Below are 25,653 nucleotides of genomic sequence, written 5' to 3' on the forward strand. Positions count from 1 at the left end.
AGAAACCAACCTAGGACAGACACTGGTGCAGGAGATAAAGAAGAGGAGCCAGTATTTGATGTCATTGTTTTCCTAGAATCCCCAACTGTCCTGACCTAATTGTCCAAGTCCAGATACCAGCTCCAATGCTGGGTAGCTATCATTAGCCTCATACTCTCTTTTCTTTTCTGGTTATTTGATTGTTAAGCTCCAGAACTGGTAAAAGAACAGAGGAAGGGGATTCCAGGGAAACATACATCTTGTGAAGCCCCTGCCCTGATGGTCCCTAAGAAAGCTGTGGCCATCCCACCAGAGCTTAAACTGGTATCTTTTACTAGCGCTTTGAGCCAACATTATGTGTGACTTATGTGCTTCCCTCCGGCTGCCTGCTAGAGCAAGATAAGAGAATAAAAGAAATAGAAAAAGAAAATACACAAAAAGTTCCCCTGTCCTGATCTTTCACTTCTCAAAACCCCATGTATTGTCCTTTGCCTTCACAGTCTTGATTCTAGAGTTTGAAGGTGGTCCCACTGCCACAGGAGTGAAGAAAACCTCTGCCCGTATTTGGATCATTTCCTCAGTTTCTCAGCTCCCTGCTGGTAAGGGAGGCACCTGTACCTAGGTGATTTCACACACGGGAAAGGAAATCACACCAGAGAATCCCCTTAAAGATGAAATATATTAAAAAGTAAAAATAACCAATCACTCCTTGGAGAGGATCTGAATTATTCACCTTGGGATTTGAGGTGACACAATCAGCTGACTGTGCTGTGTATCACGAGCTGGGCTTGCAGTTTCTGCTCTAGTCAGATCAGCATGAAGAAAGTCTTCGGCAAAGACTTGTACATCAGGCTGAGGGCTTGGGAAGTGGTCCTAACATGTGCTAAGGGCTTTGCCCTCACTGCAACAACCCTCCTCTGGGATGGCAACTGGGGGTGAGGGCTAGAGTATGCCTCCTGCCATCTTTTTCTTTGACTCATGACAGCATTTTCTGTCTCACTTTTCTCCAACGTTAACTTATGTTGTTGCTGCCAGCGTGTTGTTTGCAGGTGTGTGTCAAGGTGATTGCTTGTAAACTAGATGCAGAAAATTGCATGAAAGTATGCTCTTCACGGTGTTTTAAATCAAGATGGTGATGGTTGTTGCTTACAGGGGAGGAAATCAATATTTTGGCCAAGACAGTGCACCCTCATAGCTGTTATCATTGTGAACTCTGATCTCTCTCCTCCTCTAAGATTGTTACACTCAATCTTACCTCCACATTCAGTCTTCACCTTGTGATTTGCTTGTGCCAGCAGGTGTGACGGGATACACAGGTTAAATCTCCAAACAGAACTTTTCTCTCAGCTGGTTGTTGTTTTGACTCTCAGCTGTCCTGGCTGATAATGGCCACAGCATTCTCAAGGCATTGGCTGCTCTGGAATAAGGACACATGACTCTAAAGAATGTCATTTGGAAATAAGCCCGAGATTTGACTAATTTGCAGTGAAAACGGTGAAGTAGCACAGCTCTTGGGTGAAAACTCATACAAGGGAGCCAAGGGATGCCACACCTTGAAAGTGTCTGGTCACTGCCATCAGAGAATTTTGTCAAAGCTGTAAAAATCTGGAAAAGGAAAGCATGGCAACACACCCACAAGCTATCCAGATCACTCAAAATCTCACAGGGAGGATGTGTCCTGCTCTAGTTCTCTTGACCACAGACACTGAGCTAGAGCAGTGGGTGTCAACTTTTCTAATGCTGGGACCCTTTAATACAGTTTCTGTAAGAGAGAGAGAAAAAGAGAGAGAGAGAGAGAGTTACTAAATCTCACATTTTCTAAGTCACTGTAAAAATTGCATAGAAAACACAAGAGCAGCAGGCTGTAAGCAGAAGTTTTGTACAGCCTTTCTGTGTTCTCATTAGAGCATCAATAAACTTGGGTCTGGGAAAAGAAGGCTGAATGGCGACAAATATGTGGAGAGCTCTGGATAGTTCATCTTCTCCACTGTCAATTGCACGGACATTTGTGTGGCCCTTACTCAATTAATAGATGTTGTAAACAAACCAATTTCTCTGTGTGTCACCAAGGCCATTTCTCTAGACTTGCTGGTAACTATCAATCATTTTTCCTAATGTGACATAATACTGTTTTCTTTGTTCGATGCATGCTGCATGACAATATTAATATTGTTCATAATGTGCTAGATAGAGTCCACCCTTGATTTGTGTTTAAGTGTTTAGGGTCACAGGTGTTTGCAGGGTAGCTTGAGGGTGTGGCAAGCACCTGACAGCAATGGAAATGTATTTAGATTCCCTAAAGTCGGTTTGAAAAAACTGGCAAACACATACATTAGGTTTCCATAAATATAAATACTCTATATTCCTTCAAATATAAAATAATAACTGGCATCAATTAATTCGCTTCAAAAATATTTGGGCTATAGAAATTTTCAGTGTTTGTTAGGGTTTGCTAGCTGATGCAGCAAGCTCAACATTCTGTTTTGTAAAATGATGATTACGTGATGGTTCTTGCTCGATCCCATGAGAAATCTGGTGAACAGGGAGCTTTCCAACAATCTGTGATTCAGAAGCCTTCCTTCTGTGTCTCCGCCATCCTCCTGATGCTAGGGCAGCCCTAGGAATTCATCTGTGTCTAGCCCACCAAGTGAAAAATGGTGGGAAAGGCATATCTGCTCGTAGGTCCCCATTTTTGAAAATAAGGTATCAACTCCTCCCCATAGGTCATTTAAAAAAAAAAAAAGGTTTATGGCCAGATGTGGATAAAAAGTTCAGCTAGAAAGTGTGGTCTCAAGTTGGGAAAGTATTTGTGCCAAACATCTCTATGCTATAGAAGACAAAGCACTGTTTCAGCACAGTTAGCTTCAGTTGCATTAAGTCTTTGATGGTAATATTTTTGTTCTGGTCTTATAAGATATGTAGCCCTGGCTATCCTTGGCCTGGAATTTGCCATGTAGACCAGGCTAACCTTTACCTTAAGATTCATCTGCCTCTGCCTCCCAAGTGCTAGGGTTGAAGGGCTGTGCCACCACACCTGGAAATTTCCTAGGTTCTGGTTCACATATTTCTACAAAATGCCTTGTTTGAATGTCAAGATTATGTATGTTAGTGTATTTCAAAATTCAGGATGTAGCTGCTACAAACAGCTCTGCAATATTAACATTCTGAGATGATCCCTCTCCACAAATCATTTGTATGCTAGTTCAAAGCATTGTTGTGTAACACTGACTAATTAATATTCATTTCATTCTCCTGAGCCCACTTGCAGAGTTTCAGATTGTAGCCACAATTTTAGCTGGGGACACACAGTATCATGCAAAGCACAGACTCCTCCCATAAGAGACCATACAAATATTAAAGAGGATGACTCCAGAAATGTACCACTGGAAAATAATTTAGATAATTCCCAACTGCTCTTTTCATCCATACAGTCATTCTGATTTTTTTTTCTTGAACAAAGTGCTTTTCTTAGTGTGGCAATTTTTTGTGCTTTTTTTTTTTTTAGACCTTATTCAATTTTATAAATTTGTATGTCCCTAGATGATATCACTTATTGCTAAAATGAACTGTTTTCCTCTTGGTTGTCAGACATGGAGACCGCTTTTGCATTTCTCTGCTTGCTGTAAAAGTTAAGCTACTTGTAATTTGTTTTTCTGCAAAGTTGCTAAGGACTTTCTGAAAGGAAAAATGAAGTAGGTGCAAAGTAATCTTCTCCTTGACATTTTCAGCAGCTCCTCTGTCTCCTCAGTGGTGACGACTGCCCAGAGAGGGAGACACCAAAGCACAAGGAGAGGACCAAGCTAGCTGGTATCCTGGTGTACAACAGTCCCTGGGCCTCCATCCTCCTCCAGGAGCAGGGCATGCTTCCCTGTATCCTTCTCTCCTCAGAGAGGTGGAAAGGGGAGCTTGGAAGAGAGAAGTCCATGCTATTGGCTCCATGGTAGAGTCAGATTGCTTTGTAGCTTTGTGATTTGTTTTCTGCTGAATTGAGGGAGAACTTAATTGAATTGTCAACTGATAGATCATTAAAAGTGAGTTTGGGTGATGGATTTGCAGTATGACTCCTGGAGCAGTGTTTGCAAGCAGTTCAGAGAATTGAGTGACAGACCTATTACAATTTGATTCTATTTCCATCTTTTTATGTGGATGAATTTTCTAAGCACTTGAAGTTACAGAACTAAAAAGTAGAGAGAGAACTGATGCCGAACCCTCTTTTCGTTTTAGCAGTAAGTAATATCATCCAGGGACATGTGAGCTTAGGGGAAAATTGAATAAGGCATAAAAAATTCATCTCACTAAAGAAGCATCTAGTTCAGGAAAATACTCTGTTCTTATAATTATCAAAATTTTGTGAGAGTTACGTATTTGTTCTATTATTTGGCTGTAATTATTTTAATGATAACCAAACCCAGAAGTAATTATTCAAGATGTAGAATAGGACATTTTAAATATCATACAGTATTTTAGAAAATTAAGCTTAAATATATACCAGTAGAGAAGTATAATGGAAATGCAAATTTAATGAGAAAAAGAAGTGGTATAAAACTTCTGCAAAAGAAAAGTTGCTCAAGCAGTTTTAAAAATAGTTACTAGCGGATAACAAATTACTTCAGGATTTAAAACCAATTGGATATATCTACTAAAGAAAATATAAAAGTTTTATTTAAAATTTTTATTGTTTCTACAATATTTGAAATTACAGCCATCATATTTTAATTTATGATCAAATATTTTAGATATTAACCTAAACTGTAGTTTTTCAGTAGACAGTTTTAATTAAAAAGGCTGTTATAGGCTAGATGGTGCAGGTATCATGTTCACTTTGGGAAGCCTAAAGTGGGAGAAATGTGACTTCTCAGAGGCAGGAGAAATATGTATCATCTGTGAATAGCAAGCTGGCTGGGATAAACATGGTGACACTTTCTTTTCTGTTTCTTCAGTTGAGACAAAGATTCTATCTCTCTTATCTTTGAAAGTGTTGTTTTTTTCCTGGCCACTCAAAAGCCATGGAAATGACACTTTGAAGTCTGCTATAGGAAAAATGCAACTTATCCGTTATCTTTTAATTTTTTTTTTAAAGAGCAATGTCAATGTCATCTCAAGTAGAGAGAGTTGTCATATGTATAACTCACATGTCTCTGGGCCCCCAATTATGCACAGCCCTCTCTAATATCCCCACACCACCTGAGTGGAGTATCTTTCCTGCTGACAAGCCTGTCACAGAGTTGGCATCCCCTGAGTCCACAGCCTATACTAGGGTCTTCAGTTGCAGATGTACGTTCCTTGGCCTTTGACTAATGTACAATGACACGCTTCTACCCATATGGTATCACACAGTGTTTTTCCACTGTCTGCACTTTAGACATCCACCACAGATCACCCTGACTGTATTGGATGAGAAGGAGCTGGCAATGAAACTTATTTTTCTATGAAATTCAAATACATCTCATAAGTCTTCACAGGGCATCAGAACAGGGTGCTTGAGTCTCAGAGTGGTGAATACACAAAGGAAATCAGGAACTCAAGGAGATCACTCAGAAGTTCAATGGAAGGACACAAAAACTATTGTTCAGCTCTGCAGAATCTGTGCATTTATTCATTTACACTCTCCTTTATAAATAAAACAAATCACATATTCATTAAAGTAAATGCTCTAATAAAGGGCATTGTAGCCAAAGAAGTACAAACAGTGAGAGAAATACTGATTTAATGCAAGAAAGCTGAATGGTGTTTCTAGATACAAGCTTTATTTAACCAAGTCCCCTGATTAACTGAGCGGTTGCCACCCTTCCTTCCCTTCCAGGATACCATAAGATCCCTATCCCTCTCCTGTCTTCAGAGCCACATCCCAAGCAACTAGAATGATGCTTGCAGCCCCTCTTCATTCTTCTTGCTGTTCCTGTTTGTCCCACTCAAACTTCACAACTGACCTTTGGCTCCTTGTCATCTTCTTTGTTGAATCAAACTGAAAATGCATCACTCCAGGTGATCAGTTTCTTTTGTTTTTGTTTGTTTGTTTTGTTTTTTTAAAGAAATATTCTGAATACTAGTTATTCAGCAACACCAACTGGACCCACTTCAAATGATGCTTGAATGGATGAAATCTTGAGAACTGCATCCAATCAAGTGCAACCAATCTGCCATAGAATGGAACTAAGGCATGTACACATTTCACAAAATTTCCAAAAGTCTATAAATTTGACTGACGATTTCCCATTGACCTCTTTATTCTGAGAGCAAATACTTCTGAAGAGAATACTCATTCCCTTTGCTAAGTCATGTAAAACAGAGCAGACGAGGGAGAAGTTATCCAATTAAGCTTCAGTTGGCTTTCAAGGAGGAGCAATAGTAATCTCTCTCCCTGCAGAACTCTTATGATCACTAATAACCTCTTAGGTTTGAAAATAAGCTTGTTATTTGAGCTGCAACTGTAATTTCTTACCATTTAAGTGGAAGCTGTAAGAGGCTGAGATCTTAGATTTATACTTCTATATTATTAAAACTAGCATTATTAGGGGCTGGGGAGATAGCAAGATAAGGACTTAGGTTCAATCTCTAACACACACAGACAGATCTGGGCACAGTAGTAGAAGCCTGGAATCACAGTGCTGGAGAGAGGCAGAGGTAGGAGGGTCCCAGAGGCTTGCATGGCTGCTTGTCTTGCAGAATTGGTGATTTCCAGGATCAATAAGAGAATCTGTCTCAAAAAATAAGGTAGAGACAACTTGAGGAATACATTTGATATCTAGCCTACACACACACACACACACACAGAGAGAGAGAGAGAGAGAGAGAAAGAAAGAGAGAGAGAGAGAGACATAAACATGCACACAAAAGTAATACAGAACGATGACGTGTATGGTATAGACTACTTATCTGTAAATGTCCATTTTTCACTTGCATGACTAACATCTGGATTTCTGTGTACAAGCACATTGGGGTTCAGACAGAGGCTACATGTTTATTAAAATGTTTTCTCTGAAATCAGTTTTCACATATCAATGTACAAATAGGGTTTGTCTTTTTTTCCTGTTAGCTTTCAACATATCAAAAGGCCCCTAGAAGGCTGCTAACCTTTAGAATCTTTCATTTTACAGGAGAACTTTGCAGACGATAGAGATTGCTATGCTGCAGGCATAAGGTCATTCAACTGTCTTAATTTTAATCAACAAGTAACATTGTGTGTTTTTCCTTGTACAGATGTTTGAGGGACTTGTACATTGTGAATGGCTGCATCTAGCACACTGAGGGCAAACATAACCTCTCAGGTAATTTCGTGATAAGAGTTCACAGCTCCCTTCTTTGTGCTTTTGAAACACAGCAATTCCTAATTAGCTGCACTCTTACTGTTGTACTATTGATCCTATGAAATCCACTCTTTCCAGCCAGCTCATAGCTTTACCCAGCTGTCCTTGTTCCCATCACTTGTCCCCTGTGTGTTGTGATCACACTCATTCTCTGCTGCTCCTCTTAAACACAGCTGTTTTTTGTTTGTTGTTTGTTTGTTTGTTTTATTATACTATTTACCATTTAAACATTTCATGTGCTCCAGGGAGTGGCACACCTGTATCCTGTCCTTAGAGTTGTACCCGTGAGATCCAAAAGTGCCTGGAAAAACTGATAAAAGCTTCCAACCCCTGCTCCAGTCAGCTGATGGTCTGCCCTAGAGTAATGAAAGCTGAGGACCTTGGCTTCCCAGCCTGCAGGAGGAGATGAAGTGAGTCTGTGGGGCAAAGCTTCTCAGGAGGTCAGTTCACTCTGAAACATTATCTATAACACATAGGTAACTGTTTCCATTTCTCCAAACCAGCCAGCCTCTTAAGGACCAGGATGCTTTGCTCTCTGTGCATCACCTCTCCTGGAATGTTCTGAAAACAAGGGTCACTATAGCACATTGGTCTGGGTCAGAAAAAGAGTGCACCAGGCCTCTGCACACACAATGATCTTTAGCTCCATTAGGAGGCCATTCTGTGCTTGAACCAGAGCCGAGGTCAGTAGTGATCCTGAGTGAATTGTACTAAATTTGTAGAGTTCAAGAACCTGAGGTGTTCATTGCTTGGGGATTGCAGTTGATGAAGCACATGGCTTTCCCCCAACACAAAGCAAGCTAGCTTAATGGGGATATAACTTTATCAACACATTGGAGAGAAGGCTACAAACTCCCCTTACCTTTTTCATGACTAAATGCCCCTGAGAGAGAGGTGTGAGAGAGCATGTGGAACCCTCTAGGCAGTGACTATTTGTCATGATGGATGAGACAGTGTAGAAAAGTCCAGATGACCCACATTCTTCCCGGAAGCCCTTGAAAGTTAGATTTTAACAGAATAATTCCATCAATAAGAATAACACCACTGAACATGTTGAGTCAGTTAGGATTAAGTTCAGCTGCATGGGAAAGAAAGCCCAAACTAACAGGACTCACACAAAACAAAAAAAGACACTTCACTCACTGGTAATGACAGCTCAAAGGCTGGCACCCACGACACACATAGGCCTGCATTTGCCTAGCCCATACTCCTGTTATCCCAACAATCTAACATCCTGAGACTCTAACAACCTAACATGGTCCAGGATGGAAGAGGATCACGCTGTGTTCAGAGCTACTTCTGGGAGTCAGACAAAGCCATCCTACTTGTGTTGCATTGGCCCAAGCATATGGCCACATGTTGCTTTGAGAGACATGAAAAAGAAAGCAATTGACTTGGTGGTAAAGAGAAGAGAGGAAAATTGGATTGTCATTACTAAGGAAGAGAGGGAAGGGACAGGATTTTGAAAGACAACTGGGAGTTTCTACTGCATAAATTACTACATGGGGCCAGTAAGATGGCTCAGCAGGCAAAGACACTCACAGCCAAGCTCTATGACCTGAGTGGAAACCCCAGGATTATTACAGAGTGAAGAGAACTGACTGTCAGAGTATCCTCTGACTTCCACAGGCACACTGTGGATGATGAGAGAAAACACACACACACAAACACTCTCCCCCCCCAAACACTCTAAATTAATGAAAAAAAAGTGAGAGAATACAATGTAAGTTGTTTTAGTTAGGAATTACTTTTAGAGAATAAATTCATTCTCTAGAAAGCCACCATTTTATATAACCAAAAAATTAAATTGAAAAGGGATATTTGTATATTTGTTTGCTCATGATAGTATGTGGATTTGTATCCTGCTTAGAAATTATTAGAAATCCAATAAATGTATATCATTACATATTGCCTTACCAGAGTCCCAGAGAGCCTTGACAACTGTAACGTATAGGGTTAAAAGAGGGTTTTTATCAATGTGCATAGAGATATATTTCACTATTAAAATTGTTTTGTTAAAAAAGAAATAATAATTAATAATAGTGATAATAGAAAATTATGTTCAGCACTCTAAAAGTTTTAGAACTGAAATCCCGACAGCATCCCATACAAGGGCCAATACTTCAATCCTATAAGAACTAAAATTGTTCTTGGGCAGTGACCATTACTATTTCTGGTTTCTGCTAACACACACATATACAATCACAATTTTTAATTTGAATTTTTAATCTGTGGCTACGGCAACCACAGGAATAAGCCCCGTTTTCACTGAGTGAAGATGGTTCCATTTATTTTTTTGCCATTTTTATATTATTATTATTTATAATTTGTTTACTTTGTGTCCCAGTTGTAGCATCCTCCCTCATCTCCTCCTCTTCCCACCTTCCCTCCCTCTTCATCCTCTATCCTTCTCCCCTAGTCCACTGATAGGGAAAGTCCTCCTCCCCTACTGTCTGATCCTAGACTATCCGGTCCAATCAGGACTGCCTAGATCCTCTTCCTCTGTGGGCTGGCTAGGTCACCCCACCAGAGGAAACTGATCAAGGAGCAGGCAACAGAGTTCATGTCAGAGACTGTCTCTTCTCCACTTCCTAGATAACCCACATGGAGATTGAGTTGTCTATGGGCTATATCTCAGCAGGGAGTCTGGTCTTTGATTGATGCATCAGTCTCTGCAGTCCCCCATGGGCCCTGGCTTGTTTTGTTTGTTTGTTGTTTGTTTGCTTGTTTTTGTTTTGTTTTGTCTTGTTTTGTTTTGTTTGGCTTTGTTGGTCTCTTTGTGTGGCTCCCATACCCTCTGGGTCCTTTTATATCCTCCTTCTTCCATAAGACTTTCTGCGCTCTGTCCAACACTTGGCTATTGAGTCTCTGCATCTGCTTTAATCCCCTGCTGGTTGGAGTCTTTTAGAAGACACTTGTAGTAGGTTCCAGTCTGGTTTCCTCTCTTCTACTGCTTCCAGTGTCTATCCTGTTTTCCCTTCTGAATGAGAATTAATCATCTTCCCTAGGGTCCTCGCTGCCATTTAGCTTCTTTAGGTCTGTAGATTTTAGTATGTTTATCCTATGTAATATGGCTAATATCTGTTTATAAGTGAGTAGTATATACCATGCGTGTCTCTCTGCTTCTGGGATACTTCACTCAGGATGATCTTTTCTAGTTCCCACCATTTAACTGCAAATTTCATGATTTCCTTTTTGTTTTTAATAGTTGAGTAGTATTCCACTATATAAATGTACCACAATTTCTGTATCCATTTTTCCGTTGAGGGACATCTATGTTGTTTCCAGATTCTGGCTATTATGAAGAAAGCTGCTATGAACATAGTTGAACAAATGTCCTTGTATGATTGAGTATCTTTCAGATATATACCCAAGAGTGGTACAGCTAGATCTTGAGGTAGTGCTATTCCCAGCTTTCTGAGAAAGTGCCAGATTGATTTCTAAAATGGTTGTACAATTTTACGTTCCCACCATCAATGGAGGAGGGTTCCCCTTATTCCATATCCTCTCTGGCATGTGTTGTTACTTGAGCTTTTGATCTTAGCTCCTCTTATGGGTGTGAGATGGAATCTCAGGGTCATTTTGATTTGCATTTCCCTGATGACTGACTGTCTGCTCTTCCAGAGGTCCTGAGTTCAGTTCCCAGCAATCACATGGTGGCTCACACCATCTATAATAAGATCTGGTGCCCTCTTCTGGTCTGTAGGCATACCTGCAGACAGAACACTGTACACATAATAAATAAATCAAAAAGAAGAGGAGGAGGAGGAGGTTCGATTTTTAAAGTAAAGAGTGCATTTCGGTTCCATGGAGACAGGGGTGACAGGGTCCTGGCCAAGCAGCCAGAAGATAGGTTTCTATTCTTGGTTCCCTGCATTGATTTGTGGCCTAAGCTGGTTTACTTACAGTCTTTGGTTTTGTGATACTTTCTACAGAGTTTAACGGTTGCCATGTGTCATGCTATGGACTGTTTGTAAGTGGTAGGCATAAGCTGGGAGGTTTACTGTGATCTCTGTGAGATGGGTGGGTCTTTGCTGGCACTGTCTGTCCTCATTCCCCTAAGCACATAGTTCCTCTCTACTACATAATCTAAGCAGTCCATATGGCAATGGCATTAGAGTATTCTCTTCTTGGAATGGCTTCTGATCCAGACATTTGAAGCATTGCAGACTCAACAGCTCCAAAACTTCAAGGCATTGTTTGCATTGAGATGTACTTAAACTATAAAGAGTCATTAATAATCCATTTTCAGACAGGGCATGAGGAAGCTGGTTTCTCTGGACACTTTATGTGGCATTAGATGAGAATTATAGAGTTTGAGTCAAGCTTTGGGTGGCTGAGTTCCAACTCTCATATCTGGGTGAGGAAATGAGTGGGGAACACCTGGGATCATATGTTCCTGACATAGAACAGAGATGGTCATCTGTCATGTGAATGTGCCCAAGGAGCTTTTTTCTTCTCATTCTGAATTGATCTCATGGCACATCTAAGCATATGGTAGTATAGTCGATTAGTTTATTGCCATAAAATTGTGAGGAAAACCACTACTCTTAAAAATAAAAGTCTTCTAAAAACATTTCAGATCGTCTACAAACTTTGAAATTGTCTCCAATTATTTTCATGATGAAAAACCCAACCATTTCATGGAAAATGCTGTTGGGTAAATACAACATCTTAATCAAACAGGAAGAGGAAGGATAAGTACCCACTGGGCAGGGACTAACCATAGCTAATGCTAACAGTATGTCTCAAAATTATAAAAAGCAGATGATGAATGATGAATTACCACATGAAATTAAAAAATAAGTGTCTTAATTCCTTTTTTCTGTTGCTGTGATAAAATACTCTGATGAAAGCAACCTAAAGAGGAAAGGGTTTATTTGGGGGTCACAGTCTGTCCTGATGGGGAATTCAAGGCAGGAGCTTGGAGCTTGGAACAGATGCTCTTAAAGCATGGAGAGTTAAGATACAGAAAAGATAGATGCTTTCAGCCTTCTTCACGCAGTTCACTTTTTCCTTTTAAACATCTAGGATCCCCTGGCCGCAATTAAGATGGATCTTCCCAAATCAAATATTGTAATTAGGGTGCCCCTCCCCACCTCCAGGTATCCACCTTCCAGGTGATTTTAGATTCAGGCAAGTTAACGATTAGCACCGAGCATCCGAATGTGCAGAGTGATGGATATGTTAATTAACTTGATCCACTCACTTTTTCAACACATACATATGTAAAAATATCACCTTGTATCTTTATAATAGTTAGTTGTCAACTTAAATAAAATTTAAGAAAATAAAGGTGCATTTTCAATCTGAGGAAATGTTTAAGAGAGATTAGCAAAAAGGTGGACACGTTAAGGGCCAGCATGACAAGCAAATTGCACAGCTTCCTTAAAGCTATTTGAAAAGGAAATGATAGAGTGACTCATGGGGTTAATTAAAGCCTAATTCCTGAGACCATCATTACATTTGAGACATTCTGCATTCACTTACAGTGTAGACTTTCAAGACAGACAAAAGAACCCTTGTCTTTTTGCCCTTTGCTATTTGTGAAGTTTTCTGCAAGTGAAAATTTTACCTCTCAGCCTGATTCCTCATTGTGAAATGGAAATAACATCTCTTCTCCCAGATCATACGGGTTCAAAGATGGGACCTACAGGGACTATCCAGGAGCATCATAAGCCCTGAGGGGGCTACTTTCCCTCCTGCTTCTGTTATCTAGGAGGAAGCAGGAACACAGACTCAGCAGACTGAAGGTGTGAGCCCGAACTGAGCAAGTTTCTACTCCCTTTTTCCAAAGACGGAAGTCCACCCCTGCGCAAAACCTGCTAAATCTAGTACAAGTCATCACTACCTCACGCTTAGCTTTTCCTCTCTGCTTGTTTGAAGAATCTCTTTATTCACTGTTGTTAAGGCACTAGACATGGAGTGGAGACACACAAAAAGAGTCTAGATGTGGCTTTGGTTTAGGTCTGACAGGACACAGAAATTCACTCCTAAGCAGCCTTTGCCCTGTTATCCACAGCTCACTTTCTTTCCCTGTATTTAATCATTTTAGGATGCTCATGGATTTAGCAGATCACTAGCTAGTGTGTGTCTGAGAGATGTTTTCCTGAGTTTAACGTAGAAGAGTCCATTGAAGTCAGCTCTGAGAACATGGGTTTCATTTCCAGTCAGCTTTCTTCCAAGATCTAGAATTCATGTTTTTTTCATATTTTGAGTAAGGCATCATGCCTGTCTTCTACAAGATACATCATTTTTTTTTTCTGGTGATTATAAAATACATAGCGATTACACCACCAAGCTTTTGGTGACAGAGGGCGCAACGCCTCTGCTGATCTCTGCCCACTTCCTCCTCCTCCTGCTCATGCTGCACAGCTCAGAACAGCGCATACCACGGAGGAGGCAGAAGGAACTAGAGCTGAGCCGAGTCGAGTCTTGCCAACATTCCTTTTCAGATACTGGCAAAGATCTCAAATGTCAGCATGTAGGGCGTGACAGAGAGCTTTGTGGGTGTGAGTGTGTGAGAGAAAAAGATGTGTGCTGGATAGGGAATCTGGTCTGTAATCCTGCTTGAAGACTGTTTCTAGGTTGGCAACACCTTTCAACCTTACCACAGCCCTCACAGCACTGGACATTTGCCCGAGGCCAACCAACACTGGCCTCATACTTCCAAGGATAACCATAGTCATCAAACAGATGTTGTTTTTACATATTTCCAAGTTCCCCAGAAAACATGGTCACCTGGAACCTTTCTCTTTATCAGTATTTGAGGAACAACACTTTAATCTTCAACAAATTATTCTTTTCGTAGGCTATGCTTATTGGCTTGCTTAGAATGCATATCTGTGCAAAGGGCACACTTGCCTGCCTGTAAGTCATCCATGAAGCAAGGGTATAAAAAAGAGAAAATTTTCTCTCTCCTGAGAAGGATATAAGAACATGTTTTTGTTTGTTTGTTTCCTTGTTTGTTTGTTTTGTGTGTGAGAGAGAGACAAAGACAGAGAGAGACAGACAGACAAAGACGCAGAGACAGAGGAACAGAAAAAAAGAAAAAACAACCCAAAGAGACAGAGACAGAAAGATCAGTGGAGAGACAGGGATTAGAAGGGAATGGAAGTATTAAACTCATAAAAAGAAAGTAACAGTGTCTACCTCACAAATTACAAAGGAACCAACACTGCACTGGAAGATCAAAGTGACATTTGCAATGTGGGTGCCTTGAGTGACACGGCAATTCTCTAGAGGCCCAGTTTCCCAACATGTTTTTTTTGTTTGTTTTTTCATTTAAATTTTTATTCATTCATTTTATATCGTGGTAGATCCTCCCAGTCACACTTTACTTCCTGTTTCCTCTATCCCCACTCCCTTACTCCTCAAAGAAGGGGAGCCCCACCCATCTACCACCCAGCATATCAAGTCACATCTGAACTGAGGGAATCCTCTTTCCATGTGGCCTGGCAAGGTAACCCTGCCAGGGGAAAGCAATCAAAAAGCAGGTAACACAGTTCATGTCAGAGTCAGCTCCCATTCCTTTTACTAGGGAACCCATATTAGGGCTGAGCTGCACACCTGTTACATCTGTGTAGAGTGCCTTGGCCCAGCCCATTCATGGTCCTTGGTTGGTGCTTCAGTATCCACAGGCACCCCCTGGGCCCTGGTTAGTTGACTCTGTTAGTCTTCTTGTGGCACTCCTGTAACTGCTGGATCCTTCTATCCTTCCTCCTACTCTTCCACAGGACTCCTAATATTTGGTTGTGGGTCTTTGCATCTGTTCCCATCAAGTGCATGGTGGAGCCATTCAGAGGATAACTATACTAGGCTCCTGTCTGCAAGCATAGCAGTGTCTCATTAATCATGTCAAGAGATGGCTGTCTCCCATGTGGTGAGTCTCAGGTTGGGCCAGGCATTGGCTGGACAGTCCCTCTGTTTTATTTTTGTCCCTGTATATCTTGTAGGCAGCATAAATTTTTGGTTGAAGTTTTTGTGGGTGGGTTGGTGTTGCCCTCTCTCCACAAGGAGTCCTGTCTCCTTAAAGGGTGGCCTCTTCAGTCTCCATAACCCTTGTTACTAAGAGTCTCAGTCAGAGTCATCCTCATATTCTCCCAGGAGCCTACCCTGTTGTAGGTCTCCAGCTTGTCACAGAGAAATCTCTGCCCAAACTTTGGTTCACAGTTCTGAAGGTGTTGGTCTGTGGGAGTTGATCCTTTGTTTCTGGACTCATGGGGAGGGAGAACATGAAGATGGGCAAGGAGGGAGAGAACAGCAAAAAAAGTACAAGAAGGCCTGGCATCAATATGCCCCTCAGAGGTGTTCCTTCCGGGACTAGAAGACTTCCTGATAGGCCTAACCATGTAAACGTTACACTTTCCAGTTGCACCACAAGCTGGATGAACTCTAATGCAGCGACCTTTCCTGGATGCTGCTCTACTCACCAAGCATGCAAACCTATCACAGAACTGCTGGCTCTGCAATTGCCACATAATAGAGGAAGTGGCTAAGTCTGGGATCTTGGTGACAGGAGCCCCATTTGGTGCAATTGTTTAAATGGTAGACTCAGATGTTGGAGAATTGGAAGACAAGCAAGTAAAATAACAAAGTATTGTTGGGCCCTTTACAATCTTTTGACTGCTGTGTCTATTAACCTTATCTTTTGATACATCAATTCTTTCCAAGTGAATTTGCAGCAAGAAAACAATTTTAAATAGGGTATGTGTCATATTATGATGCTGGGATGACTAGTGTGGGGGCAGAAATGGTCCCTTTCCCTGCCATCACAGGAGCCATCCTTACTCACTTATAGCAAAGCCAGGTTCGGGAGAGAAGAGCAAAGCAGAGTAGCTCCATCTGTTTCACATGGCACAGGAGCCTCCATGAAGCAGGGATGCTGTGTAGAAACAAAGGGTCTGAGCTCACGATGACAGAGGGTGGAAGAGCCCTTTGCACTTTCCCTTTGGTGCTGGGTATTGAACCCAGGGCTTGGTGCATGCTAGGCAAGAGCTCTGTCACTGAGTTACAACTCTGGCCCTGTGGGAACCTTTCTGGAATAGGGTCTTAAACCCAAAATCACATAAGAAAACTCAGGATTTCTTTATGGCTATTACATAGAAAGGCAAGAAGAATATAAAAGAGTAATTTTAGTTTTGTTATCAGTTTTGAGGGAAAAGATTGCTGAGGGGATGCTGGCCAGCTCAGGCACAGTAAGAATGGCTCTGGCTGGCCTTGTCCTTCTTCCTGACTTCTTTTGCCTTGCTAAAAATTACTGGATTACATTTTTAATACTAGATACTAAATCTATTATTCTCTTATTTGGCCACTTCCTCCTCCTGAGGCTGACTACCAAGGTTTCTATGGATTACTTCCAGGGAAAACGAGGGATGGAAGTGGGAGTATTGTTTTCTGGGATCCAGTACAATATAGTGGACTGTTTAGATTGATGGATAAATCCATTAGAATAGAAAGTCTACACCCAAGACCTGCAGACACCCTGCCACCTGATATGGTAGGTAATTGACCATGCAGAAAGTAAAACAATAAGTCTTCTAGAAAAATATGTAATGATATTCATAACCATATATTAGGCTCATATTTGTTAAGTAGTACTCATAAGATGCTAATTGGGAAGAAAAACAAAATGAAATTAAAGCCACATCAAAACGAAAAGACTCAGCATCTGTGAAGTAGAATGGACCTGCAAGTCCCAAACCTGGAGAAGCTGAGGAAGAAGTAGTCCAAGTTTGAGGTCAGTTTGGGTTACAGAGTAATACATTGTTTCAAACAGAAAAACACCACCCAAAATAAAACAAATCCCTAAACCCTTAAGCCACCATCAACAAGCACCTCAAAGCAAATTCATACTAACAAAGCAAACCCTAATCTCCCTGTGGAAACCTGAGGGGACTGGTATTTATTTGCAAAAGCAAACAAACAAACAGAGGTGATCTCTACAGATTTTTCAGGTGGGGCAGTAAATGAAAGTGAAAGCATTTAATTCTTTGACAGCAGATTACACCAAAGAAAGGATTGGCCTGGTATGTTACCCTTCAAGCCCATTGCAAGGTATTAAGCCATGAATAAAGGAAGTATCAACAAATTAGTTTCAGGATTCTGTTTCTTACCACTTCAAATTTGGAAATACTTGAAAGCTCGGCTCATTGTGTAGTGAAGCCAACCTCTTGAATAGGCAAGGGTTATTGAACATACCATGATATTTGCAGTTCTGTGAAGTTTCAGAGAAAAAAATAAATCTGAAGTTTATGCTGCAGAAAATAGGGGCCGAATATAAACTGTTAACTTTATTGAGCAAATTATTTTATCATAAAAGTAAGCTTGCCACTTGCCAGAAACTCTCCTTTTGCCCGGGGATCTCATGATTGTTCCCCAAGTCTTACACAGTTCAATTTACAGCAGGAGGTGTGGTGAATGGGGGTTCCTGGCTGTGTATCCTGATGGGGAGGTGGTTCGGCTTTGATGTGGGGTCTGTTATGGAGATTTTGCCGGCCCACACCCCAGGGCACGTTTCTAGTAAGGATGGAAGAATGTATTCCCTACCAGATATCACTCCTGAGACCTCAGTATTTCCTACATGAAGCAAGGACCTGCCAAGTATCACCGCTGATAACAGGGGAGCCCAGTCACTTTCTAGTTTTTGTGATGGTCGTGAGCTCTGGGTTTCTTTTGGCAATGTCTCTTCCTCAGTCTTCCCCCAAGCTTAATTAATGATCCTGTACCCAGTGGGGAACTCAGAAGCTAGGGTTTGGTGAGGGAAGGGTTTCTATTGTCAGTGCCACCCCACCTCCAACAACACATCACACTAACTACATAGGTATAAGGAAGGCATTTCACCAGATGGTTTTAAATTGGGTGAGAGTTCATTCATCCTTTCTATTGATTCAAAGCAGATGGCCACAGAGGTGCTCCACTTTTAAAACACAAAAATCTTTATTTTCACGCTGTGTGTATGAGTGTTTGACCTGTGCATGGGTAAGGATACTATCATGTGCATGCAGTTCCTGAGAAAGCCAAAGCCAGTGTGGGGTCCCCTAGACCTGGAGATAGACACTTGTGAGCTGCAGTCTGGGTACAAGGAACCTAACTCTGCAGTTCTGGAAGGGCAAGTGTGGAGCCATCATTTTGCTGCATTTTTTTTTCTGTAGCTTACTTTGTAATAAAATTAACCAACTGTATTTCTTCATTTGGTAAAACACAGGAAACATAAAATTACCATTTCTACTGCTGTAAGTCCATGACTCCACAGCAGTGAACACAGTCATTTCGCTGTACAAACACCACCACCCCTTGTTCCAGAATGTTACTAAGCTTTATATGCTTAATGGTTCAGAGTAATCCTGCTTCCTACAGAAAATGAATGTGTGCTGTCGAATGATGTATCACGAAGTACTTTCCCATAGAATGAGAACTGGAAATCAGAGGGGTTTTCCTTTGTAAATTCCCCTCCCGACCCAAGTCCAGAGACAGAGGCAAATCACTGGTGATCCAGGATGCATGATAAGATGTAACAAATGAAACCAACTTGTACTTAGAGTTCTACATGTTTGCATGCATGTTACAAATGCAGTAACACACCTGCTTTTCTATATCTGCTCTATTTGATATGGTTGTTGCTTTTTAAGGAGGTGTGGCTCAGGGGCAGATTGCTTGATTGTGTACAACACACCACGTGTTCAATGCCCAGAACCACAAAAACAAACAAACAAACAAACAAACAAACAAAAAACCAAGTGAATACTCTTTGATGGCCCCAACTTCAGTCAGTCTTCTGATCCCCCTAAGCTCATCCCATTGCTGCTAAGTCACTTTGGCAGGAGTTCGCAATCCTCCAGCTTGAAGGCTGCTCATCTGTGTTTTCTTCCCTACTCCACTAGATCCATTCATCGCCCCTGCTCTTTATGGTGCTGGGCTGTCTTCAGCAAGAATCTTGTTAGTTACATTTAAACCAAGTTCCTCCTTTCACTAATGGTGCCACTTAATACTTTCTGGTCTGCTGTTCTCAGTCCTTAGCTATAACACTCTCTTCCTCGTTCATTTAGATTTTTAAATTTTGTGGCATATAAGCTTTTGTAGTAAGACTAATGGATCAATGGAATTGAATAGAAGACCCAGAAATAAACCCACACACCTAAGATACTTAATTTTTGACAAAGAAGCCAAAACCATACCATGGAAAAAAGACAGCATCTTCAAAAATGGTGCTGGTCTAACTGGATGTCTACATGTAGAAAAATGAAGATAGATCCATACTTATCACCCTGCACAAAACTAAAGTCCAAGTGGATCAAAGACCTCAACATAAAACCAGACACATTAAATCAGTTAGAAGAAAAGTAGAGAAGAGCCTAGAACTCATTGGCACAGGAGACAACTTCCTGAACGGAACACCAATAGCACAGGCTATAAGATCAACAGTCAATAATTGGGACCTCATGAAATTATAAAGCAAAGGACACTGTCATCAGAACAAAACGACTGCCTAAAGACTGGGAAAGGATCTTCACCAACCCTATATTTGACAGAGGGTTAATATCCAGAATATATAAAGAACTCAAGAAATTAAAAAAAAAACAAATTCCAATGTCTCTTATGAACATTGATGCAAAAATAGTCAATAAAATACTTCTCAACCAAATCCAAGAATATATCAAAGATATCATCCACTATGACCAAGTAAGCTTCCTCACAGGTATGCAGGGGTGGTTCAATAGACTGAATCAATGTGATCCACCATATTAACAAACTGAAAGAAAAGACCACATGGTAATCTCCTTAGATGCTGAAAAAGCATTTGATAAAATCCAACATTCATTTATGTTTAAAGTCTTGGAGAGATCAGGCATACCAAGCACTTACCTAAACATAGTAAAGGCAAAACACAGCAAGCCTACAGCCAACATCAAACTAAATGGAAAGAAATTTAAATCAATCCCACTGAAATCAGGGACAAAGCAAGGATGCCCACTCTCTTCATGCCTCTTTAACATAGAACTTGAAGTCCTTGCTAGAGCAATGAGACAATTAAATGAGATCGAGGGGATTCCATTCAGAAAGGAAGAAGTCAAAGTATCATTATTTTCAGATGATATGATAGTATACATAAGTGACCCCAAGAATTCTACCAGGGAACTCTTACAGCTGATAAACACCTTCAGATAAGTGGCTGGATACAAAATCAACTAATACAAAAGACAAAAGGGCTGAGGAAGAAATTAGGAAAACAACACCCTTCACAATAGCCACAAAGGACATAAAGTACCTTGGTGTAACTCTAACCAAGCAAGTCAAAGACTTGTATGAAAGAAAATTTCAGCCTCTGAAGATAAAAATAGAAGAAGTTATCAGAAGATGGAAAGATCTCCCATGCTCATGGCTTGGCAGGATTAACATAGTAAAAATGGCCATCTTACCGAAAACGATCTACAGATTCAATGCAATCGCCATCAACACAATTCTTTAAAAAACTTGAAAGAAAAATTCTCAACTTCATAAGGAATAACAAGAAACCCAGAATTGCTAAAACAGTCACCTACAATAAAAGATCTTCTGGAGGTATCTCCATCCCTGATCTTAAGCTGTACTATAGAGCAACAGTAATAAAAACTGCATGGTACTGGCATAGAAACAGAATGGTGGATCAATGCAATCAAACAGAAGACCAGAAATAAAGCCACACACTTATGGACACCTGATTTTTGGCAAAGATGCCAAAACCATACAAGGGAAAAAAGAAAGCATCTTCAAAAAATGGTGCTGGTCTAACTGGATGTCTACAGGTAGAAAAATGCAAATAGATCCATACTTATCACCCTGCACAAAACTAAAGTCCAAGTGGATCAAAGACCTCAACCTAAAACCAGACACATTAAATCAGTTAGAAGAAAAAGTGGGGAAGACCCTAGAACTCATTGGCACAGGAGACAACTTCCTGAACGGAACACCAACAGCACAGGCTCTAAGATCAACAATCAATAATTGGGACCTCATGAAACTGAAAAGCTTCTGTAAAGTAAAGGACACTGTCATCAAAACAAAATGACAGCCTACAGATTGGGAAAGGATTTTCACCAACCCTATTTCTGACAGAGGGCTAATATCCAGAATATATAAAGAACATAATCAGTTAAACAGCAGCAAATCAAGTAACCCAATTAAAAAATGGAGTACAGAGCTAAACAGAGAATTCTCACTTGAGAAACATCGAATGGCAGAGAAACAACACTTAAAGAAAAGTTTAACATTCCTAGCCATCAGGGAAATGCCAATTAAAAACTACCCTGAGATTTCACCTTACACCCATCAGAATGGCTAAGATAAAAAACTCAAGTGACAACACATGCTGGAGAGGATGTAGGGAAAGAGGAACACTCCTCCATTTCTGGTAGGAATGTAAACTTGAATAACCACTTTGGAAATCTATCTGGTGCTTTCTCAGACAATTAGGAATAGTGCTACCTCAAGATCCAGCTATACCATTCCTAGGCATATATCCAAAAGATGCTCTAGTATACAATAAGGACATTTGCTCAACCATGTTTGTAGCAGCTTTATTTGTAATATACAGATGGTGGAAACAGCCCATATGTCCCTCAGTTGAGGAATGGATACAGAAATTGTGGTACATTTCAACAATGTAATACTACTCAGTGATTAAAAACAAAGAAATTATGAAGTTTGCAGGCTAATGGTGGGATCTAGAAATGATCATCCTGAGTGAGGTATCCCAGAAGCAGAAAGACACAGATGGTATATACTCACTTATAAGTGGATATTAAACATATATGATAATCATATTAAAATCTGTACACCTAAGGAAGCTAATCAAGGAGGAGGTCCATGGAAAAGATGCTCAGTCTTCATTTGGAAAGGCAAAAGAGACTGACATCACTAAAGTGAGAGAACAGAGAACAGGACAGGAAAGCCTCTGAAGGACTCTGCCCAGCAGGGTATCAAAACATATGCTGAGATTCATAGGCAAACTTTGGGCAGAGTGCAGGGAATCTTATGAAAGAAAGGGGAAATAGAAAGACCTGGAGGGAAAAGAAGCTCCACAAGGAGAAAAACAGAACCAAAAATCTGGGCATAGGAGTCTTTTCTGAGACTGATACTCCAAACAAGAACCATGCATGGAGATAACCTAGAACCCCTGCACATAAGTAGCCCATGGCAGCTCAGTGTCCAAAAGGGTTCCCCAATAATAAGAACATGGACTGACTCTGACATGAATTCAGTGGTTGGCTCTTTGATCAACTCCACCTGAGAGGGAAGCAGCCTTACCAGTCCACAGAGGAAGACAAAGAAGCCAGTCCTGATGAGACCTGATAGACTAGGATGAGATGAAAGGGGAGGAGGGCTTCCCATATCATTGGACAGGGGGATGGGCATAGGAGAAGAAGAGGGAGGGAGGGTGAGATTGGGAGGGGGTGGAGGACAGGGATACAGCTGGGATACAAAGTGAATAAAATGTAATTAATAAAAATAAAATTAAAATTAAAAAAAACAACAAATTAAATAATCCAATTAAAATTGGGGGTACCGAGCTAAACAGAGAATTCTTAATAAAGCAATGTCAGAGAAACACTTAAAGAAATGATCAACATCCTTAGCCATCAGGGAAATGCAAATCCAAACTACCCTGAGATTTCAGGGTAGTTTATCAGAAGAGCTAAGATCAAAAACTCAAGTGACATCACATGCTGGAGATAATGTGGAGAAAGGGGAACCCTCCTCCATTGCTGGTGGGGATGTAAACTTGTACAACCACTTTGGAAATCAATCTGGTGCTTTCTCAGACAAATAGGAATAGTGTTTCCTCAAGATCCATCTATACCACTCCTAAGCTTTTATCCAAAATATGCTTAGGTATATAGCAAGGACATTTGCTCAACCATTTTCATAGCAGCTTTATTCATAATAGCCAGAATCTGAATACAACTCAGATGTCCCTCAACAGAGTAATAGATAAAGATTTTTTGGTACATTTACACAAAGAAATACCACTCAGCTTTAAAAAACAAGGAAATCGTGAAATTTGCAGACAAATGGTGGGAACTAGAAAAGATCATTCTGAGTGAGGTATCCCAGCAGGAGAAAGACACATACGGTATATACTCACTTATAAGCAGACATTAGAAATATAATATTAGATAAACATACTAAAATCTGTACACCTAAAGAAGCTAAGCAAGAAGGAGGACCCTAGGTAAGATGATCAATCCTCACTCAGAATGGCAAATGGGATGGAAATCTGAAGAGGGAGAAAACAGGGAACAGGACAGGAGCCTACCACAGAGGGCCTCTGAAAGGTTCTACCCAGCAGGGTATTGAAGCAAATGCTGAGACTCATAGCCAATCTTTGGGCAGAGTGTAGGGAATCTTATGAAATAAGGGGGAGATAGAAGGACCTGGAGGGGACAGTAGGTCCACAAGGAGAGAAACAGAACCAAAATTCTGAGTGCAGGGGTCTTTTCTGAGACTGATACTCCAAACAAGGACCATTCATGGAGATAACCTAGAACCCTGCACAATGTAGCCCATGGCAGCTCAGTCTCCAAGTGGGTTCCCCAATAATGAGAACAGGAACTGTCTCTGACATGAACTCAGTGGCTGGTTTCTTGATCACCTCCCGCTTAGAGGGGAGCAGCATACCAGGCCACAGAGGAAGACAATGCAGCAAGTCCTGATGAGAACTGATAGACTAGGGTCAGATGGAAGGGGAGGAGTACTTCCCTTATCATTGGACTTGTTGAGGGGCATGGAAGGAGATGAGGGAGGGGAATGGGATTAGGAGGGGAGGATTGAGGGGTCGACAGCTGGGATACAAAGTGAGTAAACTGTAATTAATAAAGATTTAACTAAAATGAAATAAAACCTCTCTTCCTTGGGCATTGGTAGGAACTGACCCCATCTACACCCTTTCTCCCCCTGCTGTAGTCCTGTTTTTACTGTTTTCTATAATGTCCTTCTCTGGTTTGCTCTTACAGAGGAGACCATCCTGCTCCTTGAGGGAGCCATCTCTGCACCCCTATGCCAGCCTCCAAGGGATAATGCCAGGCAACCTGACCACAAAGGACAGAATTAGATGCTAATGAAGCTCTGTGCACTAATTGACTGCTTCTTCCTCTGCCGAGTTCCTTTGCTATCTAATCTATCACAGAAACATGGAGGTCTGCCCTGCCTGTGCTTTTCAGAATGGAGAAGCTTGACATTTCAGTAAGATCAATTGCAAAAAGGAAGAGCTAAGCTTCCAGCTCAGCATCACTTATTATGTAACCTGAAGGTCTTAATTCCCGCATAATAATGCCAATAACTTTTCTCGGAATCACCAGAGGAAGATGACATCTGGGTTTGATTTTATAGAAGGATGAAGGGTCAAGATGACGAAGTGAGTGTTTCCAAATATACCCATTAAGATGGGGAATGGTTTGGCTGTGCTTCCCCTCACCCTCCTATGTGAACGAACCTCAGCTGAAATCACAATCCCACCCAGTTTTTTTTCCAATGATAAATAATTCAATTATCTATACAAAAAAAGAAAAAGATTAGAACTTTAAGTTGCTCCTATCAAATGCAAAAGCATTTGAAATCTATGATAGTCACCCTTTAAAACGTAACTCCTGTAATGGAACACATCATCCATCACTGGTCTTGGAATATTATCATGCAATGCACTGTTTCTCACTGGGCAAAACTGTGCCTAAGGCTAGTTCTTCATCAGAACACGAGTCTCTACATGTGTCCCTATGACCCAGAATAGGACCTAGGAAAGGTCCTGAGGACAAGCATTCAATCCACATTCCTAAAGTCTCACAATGGAACAGGTGCTTTGTAGTAATGACAGAAAGCTATAACTCACTCTGAAGACAGCAGAGAGACCCATACCTTGGGGTTCCCTGTGGCAGCACCCACTAAAATTGTTACTCTCTTCTGAATGATTCCTCCTTCTTTTCTCTCCATTTCCTGCTGTCTTGTCTACACTTAGGGTTCCGTTCCGGTTTTCCCCCGACATTGTTTCTATGATTTCTCTTTCCCTCTGCATCGTTTCCTCTGTCTCCTCTATGCTTTCTCTCCCTTCCTAGTCTCATTGCCTATGTCCTCTCTACCCCCTTTTCCCTTTTAGAATAAATATATGGAACTGATCCATGTTTAAAACCAGGCTCTAACTTCTTTTAAGTTCTCTATCCTTAATTTTCCTCATGGAACATTGAAATAAATGTCTATATGGCACAAACAAAGAATTAATTTTCATTCATTTATGACAAAAATAAAAAGGAGATCAGCACAATGAGATGGGAAGTGTCCCTGTAGCTTGGACATTCTGGTGTCAAAAGGTTGGCTGTTTCTATGGTAAGGATAGTAA

Source organism: Meriones unguiculatus, chromosome 3 (assembly GCF_030254825.1).
Source record: "Meriones unguiculatus strain TT.TT164.6M chromosome 3, Bangor_MerUng_6.1, whole genome shotgun sequence".
NCBI classification, from domain to species: domain Eukaryota; kingdom Metazoa; phylum Chordata; class Mammalia; order Rodentia; family Muridae; genus Meriones; species Meriones unguiculatus.